A 24,681-nucleotide genomic window follows, 5' to 3' on the forward strand; every position below is an offset into this window, starting at 1 on the left:
CTGGTCATTTCCCAGCTTTCCACTGGTAATGTCTGTGATAAAGAAACGGCAGGAAACTTAGTAAGAATCAATTTACTTTTATTTCAAGTGTTTCTTACAAGTTTTTCATCATTTCTGGAAACTCTAATTGCGTATTTGAAGAGATTTACCACAATTAGAGAGTTTGCTTACAAGTATGTACTGGAACCATGTGGATTTTAACTGATTCACACAAAAGACTCCAGAGAAATTCGGCCTCAGTCGTAAACATAGGCAGTATAGTCTTCACTTACAGCCTTTCTACAAAAATTTTGAGCTGTATAAACATGAATTCCTAATATTTGAAAGCAAATTCTAGTGAAAACGCTTCCTAAAGGGGCCGGAGTTCTAAATATTAGCAGTTTTCTCGTCATTTCCCAGCTTTCTACTGGTAATGTCTATGATAAAGAAACGGCAGGAAACCTAGTAAGAATCAATTTACTTTTATTTCAAGTGTTTTTTACAAGTTTTTAATCATTTCTGGAACCTATAATTGCGTATTTTAAGAGTTTTACCACAATTAGATAGTTTTCTTACAAGTATGTACTGGAAACATAAGGATTTTAAAGGATTCACACAAAAGACGCCAGAGAATTTCGGCCTCAATTGTAAACATAAGCAGTATAGTCCTAACTTACAGCCTTTCTACACAAATTTTAGCTGTATAAACATGAATTCCTAATATTTGAAAGCAAATTCAAGTGAAAATGCTCCCTAAAGTAGCTGGAGTTGAAAATATTATCAGTTATCTGGTCATTTGCCAGCTTACCACTGGTAATGACTGTGATTAAAAAACAGCAGGAAATGTAGTTAGAATCTATTTACCTTTATTTCAAGTGTTTCCTACAAGTTTTTATTCATTTCTGGAAACTCTAATTGCGTATTTTAAGAGATTTACCACAATTAGACAGTTTTCTTACAAGTATGTAATGGAACCGTCAGGATATTGACTGATTCACAAAAAAGACGCCAGAGAAATTCGGCCTCAATTGTAAACCTAAGCAGTGGAGTCCTCACTTAAGCCTTTCTACACAAATTTTGCGCTGTATAAACATGAATTCCTAATATTTGAAAGCAAATTCTACTGAAAACGCTTCCTAAAGTGGCCGGAGTTCTAAATATTAGCAGTTTTCTGGTCATTTCCCAGCTTTCCACTGGTAATGTCTATGATAAAGAAAAGGCAGGAAACCTAGTAAGAATCTATTTACTTTTATTTCAAGTGTCTCTTACAAGTTTTTAATCATTTCTGGAAACTATAATTGCGTATTTTAAGAGTTTTACCACAATTAGATAGTTTTCTTACAAGTATGTACTGGAAACATAAGGATTTTAACTGATTCACACAAAAGACGCCAGAGAAATTTGGCCTCGATTGTAAACGTAAGCAGTATAGTCCTAACATACAGCCTTTCTACACAAATTTTAGCTGTATAAACATGAATTCCTAATATTTGAAAGCAAATTCAAGTGAAAATGCTCCCTAAAGTAGCCGGAGTTGAAAATATTATCAGTTATCTGGTCAATTGCCAGCTTACCACTTGTAATGACTCTGATTAAAAATCAGCAGGAAATGTAGTTAGAATCTATTTACCTTTATTTCAAGTGTTTCCTACAAGTTTTTATTCATTTCTGGAAACTCTAATTGCGTATTTTAAGAGATTTACCACAATTAGACAGTTTTCTTACAAGTATGTACTGGAACCGTCAGGATATTGACTGATTCACAAAAAGACACCAGAGAAATTCGGCCTCAATTGTAAACATAAGCAGTGTAGTCCTCACTTAAGCCTTTCTACACAAATTTTGCGCTGTATAAACATGAATTCCTAATATTTGAAAGCAAATTCTAGTGAAAACGCTCCCTAAAGTGGCCGGAGTTCTAAATATTAGCAGTTTTCTGGTCATTTCCCAGCTTTCCACTGGTAATGTCTGTGATAAAGAAACGGCAGGAAACTTATTAAGAATCAATTTACTTTTATTTCAAGTGTTTCTTACAAGTTTTTAATCATTTCTGGAAACTCTAATTGCGTATTTGAAGAGATTTACCACAATTAGAGAGTTTGCTTACAAGTATGTACTGGAACCATGTGGATTTTAACTGATTCACACAAAAGACTCCAGAGAAATTCGGCCTCAGTCGTAAACATAGGCAGTATAGTCTTCACTTACAGCCTTTCTACAAAAATTTTGAGCTGTATAAACATGAATTCCTAATATTTGAAAGCAAATTCTACTGAAAACGCTTCCTAAAGTGGCCGGAGTTCTACATATTAGCAGTTTTCTGGTCATTTCCCAGCTTTCCACTGGTAATGTCTGTGATAAAGAAACGGCAGGAAACTTAGTAAGAATCAATTTACTTTTATTTCAAGTGTTTCTTACAAGTTTTTCATCATTTCTGGAAACTCTAATTGCGTATTTGAAGAGATTTACCACAATTAGAGAGTTTGCTTACAAGTATGTACTGGAACCATGTGGATTTTAACTGATTCACACAAAAGACTCCAGAGAAATTCGGCCTCAGTCGTAAACATAGGCAGTATAGTCTTCACTTACAGCCTTTCTACAAAAATTTTGAGCTGTATAAACATGAATTCCTAATATTTGAAAGCAAATTCTAGTGAAAACGCTTCCTAAAGGGGCCGGAGTTCTAAATATTAGCAGTTTTCTCGTCATTTCCCAGCTTTCTACTGGTAATGTCTATGATAAAGAAACGGCAGGAAACCTAGTAAGAATCAATTTACTTTTATTTCAAGTGTTTTTTACAAGTTTTTAATCATTTCTGGAACCTATAATTGCGTATTTTAAGAGTTTTACCACAATTAGATAGTTTTCTTACAAGTATGTACTGGAAACATAAGGATTTTAAAGGATTCACACAAAAGACGCCAGAGAATTTCGGCCTCAATTGTAAACATAAGCAGTATAGTCCTAACTTACAGCCTTTCTACACAAATTTTAGCTGTATAAACATGAATTCCTAATATTTGAAAGCAAATTCAAGTGAAAATGCTCCCTAAAGTAGCTGGAGTTGAAAATATTATCAGTTATCTGGTCATTTGCCAGCTTACCACTGGTAATGACTGTGATTAAAAAACAGCAGGAAATGTAGTTAGAATCTATTTACCTTTATTTCAAGTGTTTCCTACAAGTTTTTATTCATTTCTGGAAACTCTAATTGCGTATTTTAAGAGATTTACCACAATTAGACAGTTTTCTTACAAGTATGTAATGGAACCGTCAGGATATTGACTGATTCACAAAAAAGACGCCAGAGAAATTCGGCCTCAATTGTAAACCTAAGCAGTGGAGTCCTCACTTAAGCCTTTCTACACAAATTTTGCGCTGTATAAACATGAATTCCTAATATTTGAAAGCAAATTCTACTGAAAACGCTTCCTAAAGTGGCCGGAGTTCTAAATATTAGCAGTTTTCTGGTCATTTCCCAGCTTTCCACTGGTAATGTCTATGATAAAGAAAAGGCAGGAAACCTAGTAAGAATCTATTTACTTTTATTTCAAGTGTTTCTTACAAGTTTTTAATCATTTCTGGAAACTATAATTGCGTATTTTAAGAGTTTTACCACAATTAGATAGTTTTCTTACAAGTATGTACTGGAAACATAAGGATTTTAACTGATTCACACAAAAGACGCCAGAGAAATTTGGCCTCGATTGTAAACGTAAGCAGTATAGTCCTAACATACAGCCTTTCTACACAAATTTTAGCTGTATAAACATGAATTCCTAATATTTGAAAGCAAATTCAAGTGAAAATGCTCCCTAAAGTAGCCGGAGTTGAAAATATTATCAGTTATCTGGTCAATTGCCAGCTTACCACTTGTAATGACTCTGATTAAAAATCAGCAGGAAATGTAGTTAGAATCTATTTACCTTTATTTCAAGTGTTTCCTACAAGTTTTTATTCATTTCTGGAAACTCTAATTGCGTATTTTAAGAGATTTACCACAATTAGACAGTTTTCTTACAAGTATGTACTGGAACCGTCAGGATATTGACTGATTCACAAAAAGACACCAGAGAAATTTGGCCTCAATTGTAAACATAAGCAGTGTAGTCCTCACTTAAGCCTTTCTACACAAATTTTGCGCTGTATAAACATGAATTCCTAATATTTGAAAGCAAATTCTAGTGAAAACGCTCCCTAAAGTGGCCGGAGTTCTAAATATTAGCAGTTTTCTGGTCATTTCCCAGCTTTCCACTGGTAATGTCTGTGATAAAGAAACGGCAGGAAACTTATTAAGAATCAATTTACTTTTATTTCAAGTGTTTCTTACAAGTTTTTCATCATTTCTGGAAACTCTAATTGCGTATTTGAAGAGATTTACCACAATTAGAGAGTTTGCTTACAAGTATGTACTGGAACCATGTGGATTTTAACTGATTCACACAAAAGACTCCAGAGAAATTCGGCCTCAGTCGTAAACATAGGCAGTATAGTCTTCACTTACAGCCTTTCTACAAAAATTTTGAGCTGTATAAACATGAATTCCTAATATTTGAAAGCAAATTCTACTGAAAACGCTTCCTAAAGTGGCCGGAGTTCTACATATTAGCAGTTTTCTGGTCATTTCCCAGCTTTCCACTGGTAATGTCTGTGATAAAGAAACGGCAGGAAACTTAGTAAGAATCAATTTACTTTTATTTCAAGTGTTTCTTACAAGTTTTTCATCATTTCTGGAAACTCTAATTGCGTATTTTAAGAGTTTTACCACAATTAGATAGTTTTCTTAAAAGTATGTACTGGAAACATAAGGATTTTAACTGATTCACACAAAAGACGCCAGAGAATTTCGGCCTCAATTGTAAACATAAGCAGTATAGTCCTAACTTACAGCCTTTCTACACAAATTTTAGCTGTATAAACATGAATTCCTAATATTTGAAAGCAAATTCAAGTGAAAATGCTCCCTAAAGTAGCCGGAGTTGTAAATATTATCAGTTATCTGGTCATTTGCCAGCTTACCACTGGTAATGACTGTGATTAAAAAACAGCAGGAAATGTAGTTAGAATCTATTTACCTTTATTTCAAGTGTTTCCTACAAGTTTTTATTCATTTCTGGAAACTCTAATTCCGTAATTTAAGAGATTTACCACAATTAGACCGTTTTCTTACAAGTATGTAATGGAACCGTCAGGATATTGACTGATTCACAAAAAAGACGCCAGAGAAATTCGGCCTCAATTGTAAACATAAGCAGTGTAGTCCTCACTTAAGCCTTTCTACACAAATTTTGCGCTGTATAAACATGAATTCCTAATATTTGAAAGCAAATTCAAGTGAAAACGCTCCCTAAAGTGGCCGGAGTTCTAAATATTAGCAGTTTTCTGGTCATTGGCCAGCTTTCCACTGGTAATGTCTGTGATAAAGAAACGGCAGGAAACTTAGTAAGAATCAATTTACTTTTATTTCAAGTGTTTCTTACAAGTTTTTCATCATTTCTGGAAACTCTAATTGTGTATTTGAAGAGATTTACCACAATTAGAGAGTTTTCTTACAAGTATGTACTGGAACCATGTGCATTTTAAATGATTCACACAAAAGACTCCAGAGAAATTCGGCCTCAGTCGTAAACATAGGCAGTATAGTCTTCACTTACAGCCTTTCTACAAAAATTTTGAGCTGTATAAACATGAATTCCTAATATTTGAAAGCAAATTCTAGTGAAAACGCTTCCTAAAGGGGCCGGAGTTCTAAATATTAGCAGTTTTCTCGTCATTTCCCAGCTTTCTACTGGTAATGTCTATGATAAAGAAACGGCAGGAAACCTAGTAAGAATCTATTTACTTTTATTTCAAGTGTTTTTTACAAGTTTTTAATCATTTCTGGAACCTATAATTGCGTATTTTAAGAGTTTTACCACAATTAGATAGTTTTCTTACAAGTATGTACTGGAAACATAAGGATTTTAACTGATTCACACAAAAGACGCCAGAGAATTTCGGCCTCAATTGTAAACATAAGCAGTATAGTCCTAACTTACAGCCTTTCTACACAAATTTTAGCTGTATAAACATGAATTCCTAATATTTGAAAGCAAATTCAAGTGAAAATGCTCCCTAAAGTAGCTGGAGTTGAAAATATTATCAGTTATCTGGTCATTTGCCAGCTTACCACTGGTAATGACTGTGATTAAAAAACAGCAGGAAATGTAGTTAGAATCTATTTACCTTTATTTCAAGTGTTTCCTACAAGTTTTTATTCATTTCTGGAAACTCTAATTGCGTATTTTAAGAGATTTACCACAATTAGACAGTTTTCTTACAAGTATGTAATGGAACCGTCAGGATATTGACTGATTCACAAAAAAGACGCCAGAGAAATTCGGCCTCAATTGTAAACCTAAGCAGTGGAGTCCTCACTTAAGCCTTTCTACACAAATTTTGCGCTGTATAAACATGAATTCCTAATATTTGAAAGCAAATTCTACTGAAAACGCTTCCTAAAGTGGCCGGAGTTCTAAATATTAGCAGTTTTCTGGTCATTTCCCAGCTTTCCACTGGTAATGTCTATGATAAAGAAAAGGCAGGAAACCTAGTAAGAATCTATTTACTTTTATTTCAAGTGTTTCTTACAAGTTTTTAATCATTTCTGGAAACTATAATTGCGTATTTTAAGAGTTTTACCACAATTAGATAGTTTTCTTACAAGTATGTACTGGAAACATAAGGATTTTAACTGATTCACACAAAAGACGCCAGAGAAATTTGGCCTCGATTGTAAACGTAAGCAGTATAGTCCTAACATACAGCCTTTCTACACAAATTTTAGCTGTATAAACATGAATTCCTAATATTTGAAAGCAAATTCAAGTGAAAATGCTCCCTAAAGTAGCCGGAGTTGAAAATATTATCAGTTATCTGGTCAATTGCCAGCTTACCACTGGTAATGACTGTGATTAAAAATCAGCAGGAAATGTAGTTAGAATCTATTTACCTTTATTTCAAGTGTTTCCTACAAGTTTTTATTCATTTCTGGAAACTCTAATTGCGTATTTTAAGAGATTTACCACAATTAGACAGTTTTCTTACAAGTATGTACTGGAACCGTCAGGATATTGACTGATTCACAAAAAAGACACCAGAGAAATTCGGCCTCAATTATAAACATAAGCAGTGTAGTCCTCACTTAAGCCTTTCTACACAAATTTTGCGCTGTATAAACATGAATTCCTAATATTTGAAAGCAAATTCAAGTGAAAACGCTCCCTAAAGTGGCCGGAGTTCTACATATTAGCAGTTTTCTGGTCATTGCCCAGCTTTCCACTGGTAATGTCTGTGATAAAGAAACGGAGGGAACTTAGTAAGAATCAATTTACTTTTATATCAAGTGTTTCTTACAACTTTTTAATCATTTCTCGAAACTCTAATTGCGTATTTGAAGAGATTTACCAAAATTAGAGAGTTTTCTTACAAGTATGTACTGGAACCATGTGGATTTTAACTGATTCACACAAAAGACTCCAGAGAAATTCGGCCTCAGTCGTAAACATAGGCAGTATAGTCTTCACTTACAGCCTTTCTACAAAAATTTTGAGCTGTATAAACATGAATTCCTAATATTTGAAAGCAAATTCTACTGAAAACGCTTCCTAAAGTGGCCGGAGTTCTACATATTAGCAGTTTTCTGGTCATTTCCCAGCTTTCCACTGGTAATGTCTATGATAAAGAAACGTCAGGAAACCTAATAGGAATCTATTTACTTTTATTTCAAATGTTTCTTACAAGTTTTTAATCATTTCTGGAAACTATAATTGCGTATTTTAAGAGTTTTACCACAATTAGATAGTTTTCTTAAAAGTATGTACTGGAAACATAAGGATTTTAACTGATTCACACAAAAGACGCCTGAGAAATTCGGCCTCAATTGTAAACATAAGCAGTATAGTCCTAACTTACAGCCTTTCTACACAAATTTTAGCTGTTTAAACATGAATTCCTAATATTTGAAAGCAAATTCAAGTGAAAATGCTCCCTAAAGTAGCCGGAGTTGTAAATATTATCAGTTATCTGGTCATTTGCCAGCTTACCACTGGTAATGACTGTGATTAAAAAACAGCAGGAAATGTAGTTAGAATCTATTTACCTTTATTTCAAGTGTTTCCTACAAGTTTTTATTCATTTCTGGAAACTCTAATTGCGTATTTTAAGAGATTTACCACAATTAGACCGTTTTCTTACAAGTATGTAATGGAACCGTCAGGATATTGACTGATTCACAAAAAAGACGCCAGAGAAATTCGGCCTCAATTGTAAACATAAGCAGTGTAGTCCTCACTTAAGCCTTTCTACACAAATTTTGCGCTGTATAAACATGAATTCCTAATATTTGAAAGCAAATTCTAGTGAAAACGCTTCCTAAAGGGGCCGGAGTTCTAAATATTAGCAGTTTTCTCGTCATTTCCCAGCTTTCTACTGGTAATGTCTATGATAAAGAAACGGCAGGAAACCTAGTAAGAATCTATTTACTTTTATTTCAAGTGTTTTTTACAAGTTTTTAATCATTTCTGGAACCTATAATTGCGTATTTTAAGAGTTTTACCACAATTAGATAGTTTTCTTACAAGTATGTACTGGAAACATAAGGATTTTAACTGATTCACACAAAAGACGCCAGAGAAATTCGGCCTCAATTGTAAACGTAAGTAGTATAGTCCTAACTTTCAGCCTTTCTACACAAATTTTAGCTGTATAAACATGAATTCCTAATATTTGAAAGCAAATTCTAGTGAAAACGCTCCCTAAAGTGGCCGGAGTTCTAAATATTAGCAGTTTTCTGGTCATTGCCCAGCTTTCCACTGGTAATGTCTGTGATAAAGAAACGGCAGGAAACCTAGTAAGAATCAATTTACTTTTATTTCAAGTGTTTCTTACAAGTTTTTAATCATTTCTGGAAACTCTAATTGCGTATTTTAAGAGTTTTACCACAATTAGAGATTTTCCTTACAAGTCTGTACTGGAAACATAAGGATTTTAACTGATTCACACAAAAGACGCCAGAGAAATTCGGCCTCAATTGTAAACGTAAGCAGTATAGGCCTAACTTACAGCCTTTCTACACAAATTTTAGCTGTATAAACATGAATTCCTAATATTTGAAAGCAAATTCAAGTGAAAATGCTCCCTAAAGTAGCCGGAGTTGAAAATATTATCAGTTATCTGGTCAATTGCCAGCTTACCACTGGTAATGACTGTGATTAAAAATCAGCAGGAAATGTAGTTAGAATCTATTTACCTTTATTTCAAGTGTTTCCTACAAGTTTTTATTCATTTCTGGAAACTCTAATTGCGTATTTTAAGAGATTTACCACAATTAGACAGTTTTCTTACAAGTATGTACTGGAACCGTCAGGATATTGACTGATTCACAAAAAAGACACCAGAGAAATTCGGCCTCAATTATAAACATAAGCAGTGTAGTCCTCACTTAAGCCTTTCTACACAAATTTTGCGCTGTATAAACATGAATTCCTAATATTTCAAAGCAAATTCAAGTGAAAACGCTCCCTAAAGTGGCCGGAGTTCTACATATTAGCAGTTTTCTGGTCATTGCCCAGCTTTCCACTGGTAATGTCTGTGATAAAGAAACGGAGGGAACTTAGTAAGAATCAATTTACTTTTATATCAAGTGTTTCTTACAACTTTTTAATCATTTCTCGAAACTCTAATTGCGTATTTGAAGAGATTTACCAAAATTAGAGAGTTTTCTTACAAGTATGTACTGGAACCATGTGGATTTTCAATGATTCACACAAAAGACGCCTGAGAAATTCGGCCTCAATTGTAAACATAAGCAGTATAGTCCTAACTTACAGCCTTTCTACACAAATTTTGCGCTGTATAAACATGAATTCCTAATATTTGAAAGCAAATTCTAGTGAAAACGCTTCCTAAAGTGGCCGGAGTTCTAAATATTAGCAGTTTTCTGGTCATTTCCCAGCTTTCCACTGGTAATGTCTATGATAAAGAAACGGCAGGAAACCTAGTAAGAATCAATTTACTTTTATTTCAAGTGTTTCTTACAAGTTTTTAATCATTTCTGGAAACTCTAATTGCGTATTTTAAGAGTTTTACCACAATGAGATAGTTTTCTTAAAAGTATGTACTGGAAACATAAGGATTTTAACTGATTCACACAAAAGACGCCAGAGAATTTCGGCCTCAATTGTAAACATAAGCAGTATAGTCCTAACTTACAGCCTTTCTACACAAATTTTAGCTGTATAAACATGAATTCCTAATATTTGAAAGCAAATTCAAGTGAAAATGCTCCCTAAAGTAGCTGGAGTTGAAAATATTATCAGTTATCTGGTCATTTGCCAGCTTACCACTGGTAATGACTGTGATTAAAAAATAGCAGGAAATGTAGTTAGAATCTATTTACCTTTATTTCAAGTGTTTCCTACAAGTTTTTATTCATTTCTGGAAACTCTAATTGCGTATTTTAAGAGATTTACCACAATTAGACACTTTTCTTACAAGTATGTAATGGAACCGTCAGGATATTGACTGATTCACAAAAAAGACGCCAGAGAAATTCGGCCTCAATTGTAAACCTAAGCAGTGTAGTCCTCACTTAAGCCTTTCTATACAAATTTTGCGCTGTATAAACATGAATTCCTAATATTTGAAAGCAAATTCTAGTGAAAACGCTTCCTAAAGTGGCCGGAGTTCTACATATTAGCAGTTTTCTGGTCATTTCCCAGCTTTCCACTGGTAATGTCTATGATAAAGAAACGTCAGGAAACCTAATAGGAATCTATTTACTTTTATTTCAAATGTTTCTTACAAGTTTTTAATCATTTCTGGAAACTATAATTGCGTATTTTAAGAGTTTTACCACAATTAGATAGTTTTCTTAAAAGTATGTACTGGAAACATAAGGATTTTAACTGATTCACACAAAAGACGCCTGAGAAATTCGGCCTCAATTGTAAACATAAGCAGTATAGTCCTAACTTACAGCCTTTCTACACAAATTTTAGCTGTATAAACATGAATTCCTAATATTTGAAAGCAAATTCAAGTGAAAATGCTCCCTAAAGTAGCCGGAGTTGTAAATATTATCAGTTATCTGGTCATTTGCCAGCTTACCACTGGTAATGACTGTGATTAAAAAACAGCAGGAAATGTAGTTAGAATCTATTTACCTTTATTTCAAGTGTTTCCTACAAGTTTTTATTCATTTCTGGAAACTCTAATTCCGTAATTTAAGAGATTTACCACAATTAGACCGTTTTCTTACAAGTATGTAATGGAACCGTCAGGATATTGACTGATTCACAAAAAAGACGCCAGAGAAATTCGGCCTCAATTGTAAACATAAGCAGTGTAGTCCTACTTAAGCCTTTCTACACAAATTTTGCGCTGTATAAACATGAATTCCTAATATTTGAAAGCAAATTCAAGTGAAAACGCTCCCTAAAGTGGCCGGAGTTCTAAATATTAGCAGTTTTCTGGTCATTGCCCAGCTTTCCACTGGTAATGTCTCTGATAAAGAAACGGCAGGAAACTTAGTAAGAATCAATTTACTTTTATTTCAAGTGTTTCTTACAAGTTTTTCATCATTTCTGGAAACTCTAATTGTGTATTTGAAGAGATTTACCACAATTAGAGAGTTTTCTTACAAGTATGTACTGGAACCATGTGCATTTTAAATGATTCACACAAAAGACTCCAGAGAAATTAGGCCTCAGTCGTAAACATAGGCAGTATAGTCTTCACTTACAGCCTTTCTACAAAAATTTTGAGCTGTATAAACATGAATTCCTAATATTTGAAAGCAAATTCTAGTGAAAACGCTTCCTAAAGGGGCCGGAGTTCTAAATATTAGCAGTTTTCTCGTCATTTCCCAGCTTTCTACTGGTAATGTCTATGATAAAGAAACGGCAGGAAACCTAGTAAGAATCTATTTACTTTTATTTCAAGTGTTTTTTACAAGTTTTTAATCATTTCTGGAACCTATAATTGCGTATTTTAAGAGTTTTACCACAATTAGATAGTTTTCTTACAAGTATGTACTGGAAACATAAGGATTTTAACTGATTCACACAAAAGACGCCAGAGAATTTCGGCCTCAATTGTAAACATAAGCAGTATAGTCCTAACTTACAGCCTTTCTACACAAATTTTAGCTGTATAAACATGAATTCCTAATATTTGAAAGCAAATTCAAGTGAAAATGCTCCCTAAAGTAGCTGGAGTTGAAAATATTATCAGTTATCTGGTCATTTGCCAGCTTACCACTGGTAATGACTGTGATTAAAAAACAGCAGGAAATGTAGTTAGAATCTATTTACCTTTATTTCAAGTGTTTCCTACAAGTTTTTATTCATTTCTGGAAACTCTAATTGCGTATTTTAAGAGATTTACCACAATTAGACAGTTTTCTTACAAGTATGTAATGGAACCGTCAGGATATTGACTGATTCACAAAAAAGACGCCAGAGAAATTCGGCCTCAATTGTAAACCTAAGCAGTGGAGTCCTCACTTAAGCCTTTCTACACAAATTTTGCGCTGTATAAACATGAATTCCTAATATTTGAAAGCAAATTCTACTGAAAACGCTTCCTAAAGTGGCCGGAGTTCTAAATATTAGCAGTTTTCTGGTCATTTCCCAGCTTTCCACTGGTAATGTCTATGATAAAGAAAAGGCAGGAAACCTAGTAAGAATCTATTTACTTTTATTTCAAGTGTTTCTTACAAGTTTTTAATCATTTCTGGAAACTATAATTGCGTATTTTAAGAGTTTTACCACAATTAGATAGTTTTCTTACAAGTATGTACTGGAAACATAAGGATTTGAACTGATTCACACAAAAGACGCCAGAGAAATTTGGCCTCGATTGTAAACGTAAGCAGTATAGTCCTAACATACAGCCTTTCTACACAAATTTTAGCTGTATAAACATGAATTCCTAATATTTGAAAGCAAATTCAAGTGAAAATGCTCCCTAAAGTAGCCGGAGTTGAAAATATTATCAGTTATCTGGTCAATTGCCAGCTTACCACTGGTAATGACTGTGATTAAAAAACAGCAGGAAATGTAGTTAGAATCTATTTACCTTTATTTCAAGTGTTTCCTACAAGTTTTTATTCATTTCTGGAAACTCTAATTGCGTATTTTAAGAGATTTACCACAATTAGACCGTTTTCTTACAAGTATGTAATGGAACCGTCAGGATATTGACTGATTCACAAAAAAGACGCCAGAGAAATTCGGCCTCAATTGTAAACATAAGCAGTGTAGTCCTCACTTAAGCCTTTCTACACAAATTTTGCGCTGTATAAACATGAATTCCTAATATTTGAAAGCAAATTCAAGTGAAAACGCTCCGTAACGTGGCCGGATTTGAAAATATTATCAGTTATCTGATCATTTGCCAGCTTACCACTGGTAATGTCTGTGATTAAAAAACAGCAGGAAATGTAGTAAGAATCTATTTACTTTTATTTCAAGTGTTTCTTACAAGTTTTTAATCATTTCTGGAAATTCTAATTGCGTATTTTAAGAGTTTTACCACAATTAGAGGGTTTTATTACAAGTATGTACTGGAACAGTCAGGATATTAACTGATTCACACAAAAGACGGTAGAGAAATTCAGCCTCAGTTGTAACCATAAGCAGTGTAGCCCTTACTTACAGTCTTCCTACACAAATTTTGAGCTGTATAAACATGAATTCCTAATATTTGAAAGCAAATTCAAGTGAAAACGCTCCCTAACGTGGCCAGAGTTCTAAATATTAGCAGTGTTCTGGTCATTGCCCAGCTTTCCATTGGTAATGTCTGTGATAAAGAAACAGAGGGAACTTAGTAAGAATCAATTTACTTTTTTTTCAAGTGTTTCTTACAAGTTTTTAATCATTTCTGGAAACTCCTATTGCGTATTTTAAGAGTTTTACCACAATGAGATAGTTTTCTTAAAAGTATGTACTGGAAACATAAGGATTTTAACTGATTCACACAATAGATGCCTAAGAAATTCGGCCTCAATTGTAAACATAAGCAGTATAGTCCTAACTTACAGCCTTTCTACACAAATTTTAGCTGTAAAAACATGAATTCCTAATATTTGAAAGCAAATTCAAGTGAAAACGCTCCGTAACGTGGCCGGAGTTGAAAATATTATCAGTTATCTGGTCTTTTGCCAGCTTACAACTGGTAATGACTGTGATTAAAAATCAGCAGGAAATGTAGTTAGAATCTATTTACCTTTATTTCAAGTGTTTCCTACAAGTTTTTATTCATTTCTGGAAACTCTAATTGCGTATTTTAAGAGATTTACCACAATTAGACAGTTTTCTTACAAGTATGTACTGGAACCGTCAGGATATTGACTGATTCACAAAAAAGACACCAGAGAAATTCGGCCTCAATTATAAACATAAGCAGTGTAGTCCTCACTTAAGCCTTTCTACACAAATTTTGCGCTGTATAAACATGAATTCCTAATATTTGAAAGCAAATTCAAGTGAAAACGCTCCCTAAAGTGGCCGGAGTTCTACATATTAGCAGTTTTCTGGTCATTGCCCAGCTTTCCACTGGTAATGTCTGTGATAAAGAAACGGAGGGAACTTAGTAAGAATCAATTTACTTTTATATCAAGTGTTTCTTACAACTTTTTAATCATTTCTCGAAACTCTAATTGCGTATTTGAAGAGATTTACCAAAATTAGAGAGTTTTCTTACAAGTATGTACTGGAACGATGTGGATTTTAAATGATTCACACAAAAGACGCCTGAGAAATTCGGCCTCAATTGTAAACATAAGCAGTATAGTCCTAACTTACAGCCTTTCTACACAAATTTTAGCTGTATAAACATGAATTCCTAATATTTGAAAGCAAATTCAAGTGAAAATGCTCCCTAAAGTAGCCGGAGTTGAAAATTTTATCAGTTATCTGGCCAATTGCCAGCTTACCACTGGTAATGACTGTGATTAAAAAACAGCAGGAAATGTAGTAAGAATCTATTTACCTTTATTTCAAGTGTTTCCTACAAGTTTTTATTCATTTCTGGAAACTCTAATTGCGTATTTTAAGAGATTTACCACAATTAGACAGTTTTCTTACAAGTATGTACTGGAACCGTCAGGATATTGACTGATTCACAAAAAAGACAACAGAGAAATTCGGCCTCAATTGTAAACATAAGCAGTGTAGTCCTCACTTAAGCCTTTCTACACAAATTTTGCGCTGTATAAACATGAATTCCTAATATTTGAAAGCAAATTCTAGTGAAAACGCTTCCTAAAGTGGCCGGAGTTCTAAATATTAGCAGTTTTCTGGTCATTTCCCAGCTTTCCACTGGTAATGTCTATGATAAAGAAACGGCAGGAAACCTAGTAAGAATCAATTTACTTTTATTTCAAGTGTTTCTTACAAGTTTTTAATCATTTCTGGAAACTATAATTGCGTATTTTAAGAGTTTTACCACAATGAGATAGTTTTCTTAAAAGTATGTACTGGAAACATAAGGATTTTAACTGATTCACACAAAAGACGCCAGAGAATTTCGGCCTCAATTGTAAACATAAGCAGTATAGTCCTAACTTACAGCCTTTCTACACAAATTTTAGCTGTATAAACATGAATTCCTAATATTTGAAAGCAAATTCAAGTGAAAATGCTCCCTAAAGTAGCTGGAGTTGAAAATATTATCAGTTATCTGGTCATTTGCCAGCTTACCACTGGTAATGACTGTGATTAAAAAACAGCAGGAAATGTAGTTAGAATCTATTTACCATTATTTCAAGTGTTTCCTACAAGTTTTTATTCATTTCTGGAAACTCTAATTGCGTATTTTAAGAGATTTACCACAATTAGACAGTTTTCTTACAAGTATGTAATGGAACAGTCAGGATATTGACTGATTCACAAAAAAGACGCCAGAGAAATTCGGCCTCAATTGTAAACCTAAGCAGTGTAGTCCTCACTTAAGCCTTTCTACACAAATTTTGCGCTGTATAAACATGAATTCCTAATATTTGAAAGCAAATTCTACTGAAAACGCTTCCTAAAGTGGCCGGAGTTCTAAATATTAGCAGTTTTCTGGTCATTTCCCAGCTTTCCACTGGTAATGTCTGTGATAAAGAAAAGGCAGGAAACCTAGTAAGAATCTATTTACTTTTATTTCAAGTGTTTCTTACAAGTTTTTAATCATTTCTGGAAACTCTAATTGCGTATTTTAAGAGTTTTACCACAATTAGAGAGTTTTCTTAAAAGTATGTACTGGAAACATAAGGATTTTAACTGATTCACACAAAAGACGCCAGAGAAATTTGGCCTCAATTGTAAACGTAAGCAGTATAGTCCTAACTTACAGCCTTTCTACACTAATTTTAGCTGTATAAACATGAATTCCTAATATTTGAAAGCAAATTCAAGTGAAAATGCTCCCTAAAGTAGCCGGAGTTGAAAATATTATCAGTTATCTGGTCAATTGCCAGCTTACCACTTGTAATGACTCTGATTAAAAATCAGCAGGAAATGTAGTTAGAATCTATTTACCTTTATTTCAAGTGTTTCCTACAAGTTTTTATTCATTTCTGGAAACTCTAATTGCGTATTTTAAGAGATTTACCACAATTAGACAGTTTTCTTACAAGTATGTACTGGAACCGTCAGGATATTGACTGATTCACAAAAAAGACAACAGAGAAATTCGGCCTCAATTGTAAACATAAGCAGTGTAGTCCTCACTTAAGCCTTTCTACACAAATTTTGCGCTGTATAAACATGAATTCCTAATATTTGAAAGCAAATTCTAGTGAAAACGCTCCCTAAAGTGGCCGGAGTTCTAAATATTAGCAGTTTTCTGGTCATTGCCCAGCTTTCCACTGGTAATGTCTGTGATAAAGAAACGGCAGGAAACTTATTAAGAATCAATTTACTTTTATTTCAAGTGTTTCTTACAAGTTTTTCATCATTTCTGGAAACTCTAATTGTGTATTTGAAGAGATTTACCACAATTAGAGAGTTTGCTTACAAGTATGTACTGGAACCATGTGGATTTTAACTGATTCACACAAAAGACTCCAGAGAAATTCGGCCTCAGTCGTAAACATAGGCAGTATAGTCTTCACTTACAGCCTTTCTACAAAAATTTTGAGCTGTATAAACATGAATTCCTAATTTTTCAAAGCAAATTCTACTGAAAACGCTTCCTAAAGTGGCCGGAGTTCTACATATTAGCAGTTTTCTGGTCATTTCCCAGCTTTCCACTGGTAATGTCTATGATAAAGAAACGTCAGGAAACCTAATAGGAATCTATTTACTTTTATTTCAAATGTTTCTTACAAGTTTTTAATCATTTCTGGAAACTATAATTGCGTATTTTAAGAGTTTTACCACAATTAGATAGTTTTCTTACAAGTATGTACTGGAAACATAAGGATTTTAACTGATTCACACAATAGATGCCTGAGAAATTCGGCCTCAATTGTAAACATAAGCAGTATAGTCCTAACTTTCAGCCTTTCTACACAAATTTTAGCTGTATAAACATGAATTCCTAATATTTGAAAACAAATTCAAGTGAAAACGCTCCGTAACGTGGCCGGATTTGAAAATATTATCAGTTATCTGATCATTTGCCAGCTTACCACTGGTAATGTCTGTGATTAAAAAACAGCAGGAAATGTAGTAAGAATCTATTTACTTTTATTTCAAGTGTTTCTTACAAGTTTTTAATCATTTCTGGAAATTCTAATTGCGTATTTTAAGAGTTTTACCACAATTAGAGGGTTTTATTACAAGTATGTACTGGAACAGTCAGGATATTAACTGATTCACACAAAAGACGGTAGAGAAATTCAGCCTCAGTTGTAACCATAAGCAGTGTAGCCCTTACTTACAGTCTTCCTACACAAATTTTGAGCTGTATAAACATGAATTCCTAATATTTGAAAGCAAATTCAAGTGAAAACGCTCCCTAACGTGGCCAGAGTTCTAAATATTAGCAGTGTTCTGGTCATTGCCCAGCTTTCCATTGGTAATGTCTGTGATAAAGAAACAGAGGGAACTTAGTAAGAATCAATTTACTTTTTTTTCAAGTGTTTCTTACAAGTTTTTAATCATTTCTGGAAACTCCTATTGCGTATTTTAAGAGTTTTACCACAATGAGATAGTTTTCTTAAAAGTATGTACTGGAAACATAAGGATTTTAACTGATTCACACAATAGATGCCTAAGAAATTCGGCCTCAATTGTAAACATAAGCAGTATAGTCCTAACTTACAGCCTTTCTACACAAATTTTAGCTGTATAAACATGAATTCCTAATATTTGAAAGCAAATTCAAGTGAAAACGCTCCGTAACGTGGCCGGAGTTGAAAATATTATCAGTTATCTGGTCATTTGCCAGCTTACCACTGGTAATGACTGTGATTAAAAATCAGCAGGAAATGTAGTTAGAATCTATTTACCTTTATTTCAAGTGTTTCCTACAAGTTTTTATTCATTTCTGGAAACTCTAATTGCGTATTTTAAGAGATTTACCACAATTAGACAGTTTTCTTACAAGTATGTACTGGAACCGTCAGGATTTTGACTGATTCACAAAAAAGACACCAGAGAAATTCGGCCTCAATTATAAACATAAGCAGTGTAGTCCTCACTTAAGCCTTTCTACACAAATTTTGCGCTGTATAAACATGAATTCCTAATATTTGAAAGCAAATTCAAGTGAAAACGCTCCCTAAAGTGGCCGGAGTTCTACATATTAGCAGTTTTCTGGTCATTGCCCAGCTTTCCACTGGTAATGTCTGTGATAAAGAAACGGCAGGAAACCTAGTAAGAATCAATTTACTTTTATTTCAAGTGTTTCTTACAAGTTTTTAATCATTTCTGGAAACTATAATTGCGTATTTTAAGAGTTTTACCACAATGAGATAGTTTTCTTAAAAGTATGTACTGGAAACATAAGGATTTTAACTGATTCACACAAAAGACGCCAGAGAATTTCGGCCTCAATTGTAAACATAAGCAGTATAGTCCTAACTTACAGCCTTTCTACACAAATTTTAGCTGTATAAACATGAATTCCTAATATTTGAAAGCAAATTCAAGTGAAAATGCTCCCTAAAGTAGCTGGAGTTGAAAATATTATCAGTTATCTGGTCATTTGCCAGCTTACCACTGGTAATGACTGTGATTAAAAAACAGCAGGAAATGTAGTTAGAATCTATTTACCTTTATTTCAAGTGTTTCCTACAAGTTTTTATTCATTTCTGGAAACTCTAATTGCGTATTTTAAGAGATTTACCACAATTAGACAGTTTTCTTACAAGTATGTAATGGAACCGTCAGGATATTGACTGATTCACAAAAAAGACGCCAGAGAAATTCGGCCTCAATTGTAAACCTAAGCAGTGTAGTCCTCACTTAAGCCTTTCTACACAAATTTTGCGCTGTATAAACATGAATTCCTAATATTTGAAAGCAAATTCTAGTGAAAACGCTTCCTAAAGTGGCCGGAGTTCTACATATTAGCAGTTTTCTGGTCATTTCCCAGCTTTCCACTGGTAATGTCTATGATAAAGAAACGTCAGGAAACCTAATAGGAATCTATTTACTTTTATTTCAAATGTTTCTTACAAGTTTTTAATCATTTCTGGAAACTATAATTGCGTATTTTAAGAGTTTTACCACAATTAGATAGTTTTCTTAAAAGTATGTACTGGAAACATAAGGATTTTAACTGATTCACACAAAAGACGCCTGAGAAATTCGGCCTCAATTGTAAACATAAGCAGTATAGTCCTAACTTACAGCCTTTCTACACAAATTTTAGCTGTATAAACATGAATTCCTAATATTTGAAAGCAAATTCAAGTGAAAATGCTCCCTAAAGTAGCCGGAGTTGTAAATATTATCAGTTATCTGGTCATTTGCCAGCTTACCACTGGTAATGACTGTGATTAAAAAACAGCAGGAAATGTAGTTAGAATCTATTTACCTTTATTTCAAGTGTTTCCTACAAGTTTTTATTCATTTCTGGAAACTCTAATTCCGTAATTTAAGAGATTTACCACAATTAGACCGTTTTCTTACAAGTATGTAATGGAACCGTCAGGATATTGACTGATTCACAAAAAAGACGCCAGAGAAATTCGGCCTCAATTGTAAACATAAGCAGTGTAGTCCTACTTAAGCCTTTCTACACAAATTTTGCGCTGTATAAACATGAATTCCTAATATTTGAAAGCAAATTCAAGTGAAAACGCTCCCTAAAGTGGCCGGAGTTCTAAATATTAGCAGTTTTCTGGTCATTGCCCAGCTTTCCACTGGTAATGTCTGTGATAAAGAAACGGCAGGAAACTTAGTAAGAATCAATTTACTTTTATTTCAAGTGTTTCTTACAAGTTTTTCATCATTTCTGGAAACTCTAATTGTGTATTTGAAGAGATTTACCACAATTAGAGAGTTTTCTTACAAGTATGTACTGGAACCATGTGCATTTTAAATGATTCACACAAAAGACTCCAGAGAAATTAGGCCTCAGTCGTAAACATAGGCAGTATAGTCTTCACTTACAGCCTTTCTACAAAAATTTTGAGCTGTATAAACATGAATTCCTAATATTTGAAAGCAAATTCTAGTGAAAACGCTTCCTAAAGGGGCCGGAGTTCTAAATATTAGCAGTTTTCTCGTCATTTCCCAGCTTTCTACTGGTAATGTCTATGATAAAGAAACGGCAGGAAACCTAGTAAGAATCTATTTACTTTTATTTCAAGTGTTTTTTACAAGTTTTTAATCATTTCTGGAACCTATAATTGCGTATTTTAAGAGTTTTACCACAATTAGATAGTTTTCTTACAAGTATGTACTGGAAACATAAGGATTTTAACTGATTCACACAAAAGACGCCAGAGAATTTCGGCCTCAATTGTAAACATAAGCAGTATAGTCCTAACTTACAGCCTTTCTACACAAATTTTAGCTGTATAAACATGAATTCCTAATATTTGAAAGCAAATTCAAGTGAAAATGCTCCCTAAAGTAGCTGGAGTTGAAAATATTATCAGTTATCTGGTCATTTGCCAGCTTACCACTGGTAATGACTGTGATTAAAAAACAGCAGGAAATGTAGTTAGAATCTATTTACCTTTATTTCAAGTGTTTCCTACAAGTTTTTATTCATTTCTGGAAACTCTAATTGCGTATTTTAAGAGATTTACCACAATTAGACAGTTTTCTTACAAGTATGTAATGGAACCGTCAGGATATTGACTGATTCACAAAAAAGACGCCAGAGAAATTCGGCCTCAATTGTAAACCTAAGCAGTGGAGTCCTCACTTAAGCCTTTCTACACAAATTTTGCGCTGTATAAACATGAATTCCTAATATTTGAAAGCAAATTCTACTGAAAACGCTTCCTAAAGTGGCCGGAGTTCTAAATATTAGCAGTTTTCTGGTCATTTCCCAGCTTTCCACTGGTAATGTCTATGATAAAGAAAAGGCAGGAAACCTAGTAAGAATCTATTTACTTTTATTTCAAGTGTTTCTTACAAGTTTTTAATCATTTCTGGAAACTATAATTGCGTATTTTAAGAGTTTTACCACAATTAGATAGTTTTCTTACAAGTATGTACTGGAAACATAAGGATTTTAACTGATTCACACAAAAGACGCCAGAGAAATTTGGCCTCGATTGTAAACGTAAGCAGTATAGTCCTAACATACAGCCTTTCTACACAAATTTTAGCTGTATAAACATGAATTCCTAATATTTGAAAGCAAATTCAAGTGAAAATGCTCCCTAAAGTAGCCGGAGTTGAAAATATTATCAGTTATCTGGTCAATTGCCAGCTTACCACTTGTAATGACTGTGATTAAAAATCAGCAGGAAATGTAGTTAGAATCTATTTACCTTTATTTCAATTGTTTCCTACAAGTTTTTATTCATTTCTGGAAACTCTAATTGCGTATTTTAAGAGATTTACCACAATTAGACAGTTTTCTTACAAGTATGTACTGGAACCGTCAGGATATTGACTGATTCACAAAAAGACACCAGAGAAATTCGGCCTCAATTGTAAACATAAGCAGTGTAGTCCTCACTTAAGCCTTTCTACACAAATTTTGCGCTGTATAAACATGAATTCCTAATATTTGAAAGCAAATTCTACTGAAAACGCTTCCTAAAGTGGCCGGAGTTCTAAATATTAGCAGTTTTCTGGTCATTTCCCAGCTTTCCACTGGTAATGTCTGTGATAAAGAAAAGGCAGGAAACCTAGTAAGAATCTATTTACTTTTATTTCAAGTGTTTCTTACAAGTTTTTAATCATTTCTGGAAACTCTAATTGCGTATTTTAAGAGTTTTACCACAATTAGAGAGTTTTCTTAAAAGTATGTACTGGAAACATAAGGATTTTAACTGATTCACACAAAAGACGCCAGAGAAATTTGGCCTCAATTGTAAACGTAAGCAGTATAGTCCTAACTTACAGCCTTTCTACACTAATTTTAGCTGTATAAACATGAATTCCTAATATTTGAAAGCAAATTCAAGTGAAAATGCTCCCTAAAGTAGCCGGAGTTGAAAATATTATCAGTTATCTGGTCAATTGCCAGCTTACCACTTGTAATGACTCTGATTAAAAATCAGCAGGAAATGTAGTTAGAATCTATTTACCTTTATTTCAAGTGTTTCCTACAAGTTTTTATTCATTTCTGGAAACTCTAATTGCGTATTTTAAGAGATTTACCACAATTAGACAGTTTTCTTACAAGTATGTACTGGAACCGTCAGGATATTGACTGATTCACAAAAAAGACAACAGAGAAATTCGGCCTCAATTGTAAACATAAGCAGTGTAGTCCTCACTTAAGCCTTTCTACACAAATTTTGCGCTGTATAAACATGAATTCCTAATATTTGAAAGCAAATTCTAGTGAAAACGCTCCCTAAAGTGGCCGGAGTTCTAAATATTAGCAGTTTTCTGGTCATTGCCCAGCTTTCCACTGGTAATGTCTGTGATAAAGAAACGGCAGGAAACTTATTAAGAATCAATTTACTTTTATTTCAAGTGTTTCCTACAAGTTTTTCATCATTTCTGGAAACTCTAATTGCGTATTTGAAGAGATTTACCACAATTAGAGAGTTTGCTTACAAGTATGTACTGGAACCATGTGGATTTTAACTGATTCACACAAAAGACTCCAGAGAAATTCGGCCTCAGTCGTAAACATAGGCAGTATAGTCTTCACTTACAGCCTTTCTACAAAAATTTTGAGCTGTATAAACATGAATTCCTAATTTTTCAAAGCAAATTCTACTGAAAACGCTTCCTAAAGTGGCCGGAGTTCTACATATTAGCAGTTTTCTGGTCATTTCCCAGCTTTCCACTGGTAATGTCTATGATAAAGAAACGTCAGGAAACCTAATAGGAATCTATTTACTTTTATTTCAAATGTTTCTTACAAGTTTTTAATCATTTCTGGAAACTATAATTGCGTATTTTAAGAGTTTTACCACAATTAGATAGTTTTCTTACAAGTATGTACTGGAAACATAAGGATTTTAACTGATTCACACAATAGATGCCTGAGAAATTCGGCCTCAATTGTAAACATAAGCAGTATAGTCCTAACTTTCAGCCTTTCTACACAAATTTTAGCTGTATAAACATGAATTCCTAATATTTGAAAGCAAATTCAAGTGAAAACGCTCCGTAACGTGGCCGGATTTGAAAATATTATCAGTTATCTGATCATTTGCCAGCTTACCACTGGTAATGTCTGTGATTAAAAAACAGCAGGAAATGTAGTAAGAATCTATTTACTTTTATTTCAAGTGTTTCTTACAAGTTTTTAATCATTTCTGGAAATTCTAATTGCGTATTTTAAGAGTTTTACCACAATTAGAGGGTTTTATTACAAGTATGTACTGGAACAGTCAGGATATTAACTGATTCACACAAAAGACGGTAGAGAAATTCAGCCTCAGTTGTAACCATAAGCAGTGTAGCCCTTACTTACAGTCTTCCTACACAAATTTTGAGCTGTATAAACATGAATTCCTAATATTTGAAAGCAAATTCAAGTGAAAACGCTCCCTAACGTGGCCAGAGTTCTAAATATTAGCAGTGTTCTGGTCATTGCCCAGCTTTCCATTGGTAATGTCTGTGATAAAGAAACAGAGGGAACTTAGTAAGAATCAATTTACTTTTTTTTCAAGTGTTTCTTACAAGTTTTTAATCATTTCTGGAAACTCCTATTGCGTATTTTAAGAGTTTTACCACAATGAGATAGTTTTCTTAAAAGTATGTACTGGAAACATAAGGATTTTAACTGATTCACACAATAGATGCCTAAGAAATTCGGCCTCAATTGTAAACATAAGCAGTATAGTCCTAACTTACAGCCTTTCTACACAAATTTTAGCTGTATAAACATGAATTCCTAATATTTGAAAGCAAATTCAAGTGAAAACGCTCCGTAACGTGGCCGGAGTTGAAAATATTATCAGTTATCTGGTCATTTGCCAGCTTACCACTGGTAATGACTGTGATTAAAAATCAGCAGGAAATGTAGTTAGAATCTATTTACCTTTATTTCAAGTGTTTCCTACAAGTTTTTATTCATTTCTGGAAACTCTAATTGCGTATTTTAAGAGATTTACCACAATTAGACAGTTTT

Source organism: Myotis daubentonii, chromosome 4 (assembly GCF_963259705.1).
Source record: "Myotis daubentonii chromosome 4, mMyoDau2.1, whole genome shotgun sequence".
NCBI lineage: Eukaryota > Metazoa > Chordata > Mammalia > Chiroptera > Vespertilionidae > Myotis > Myotis daubentonii.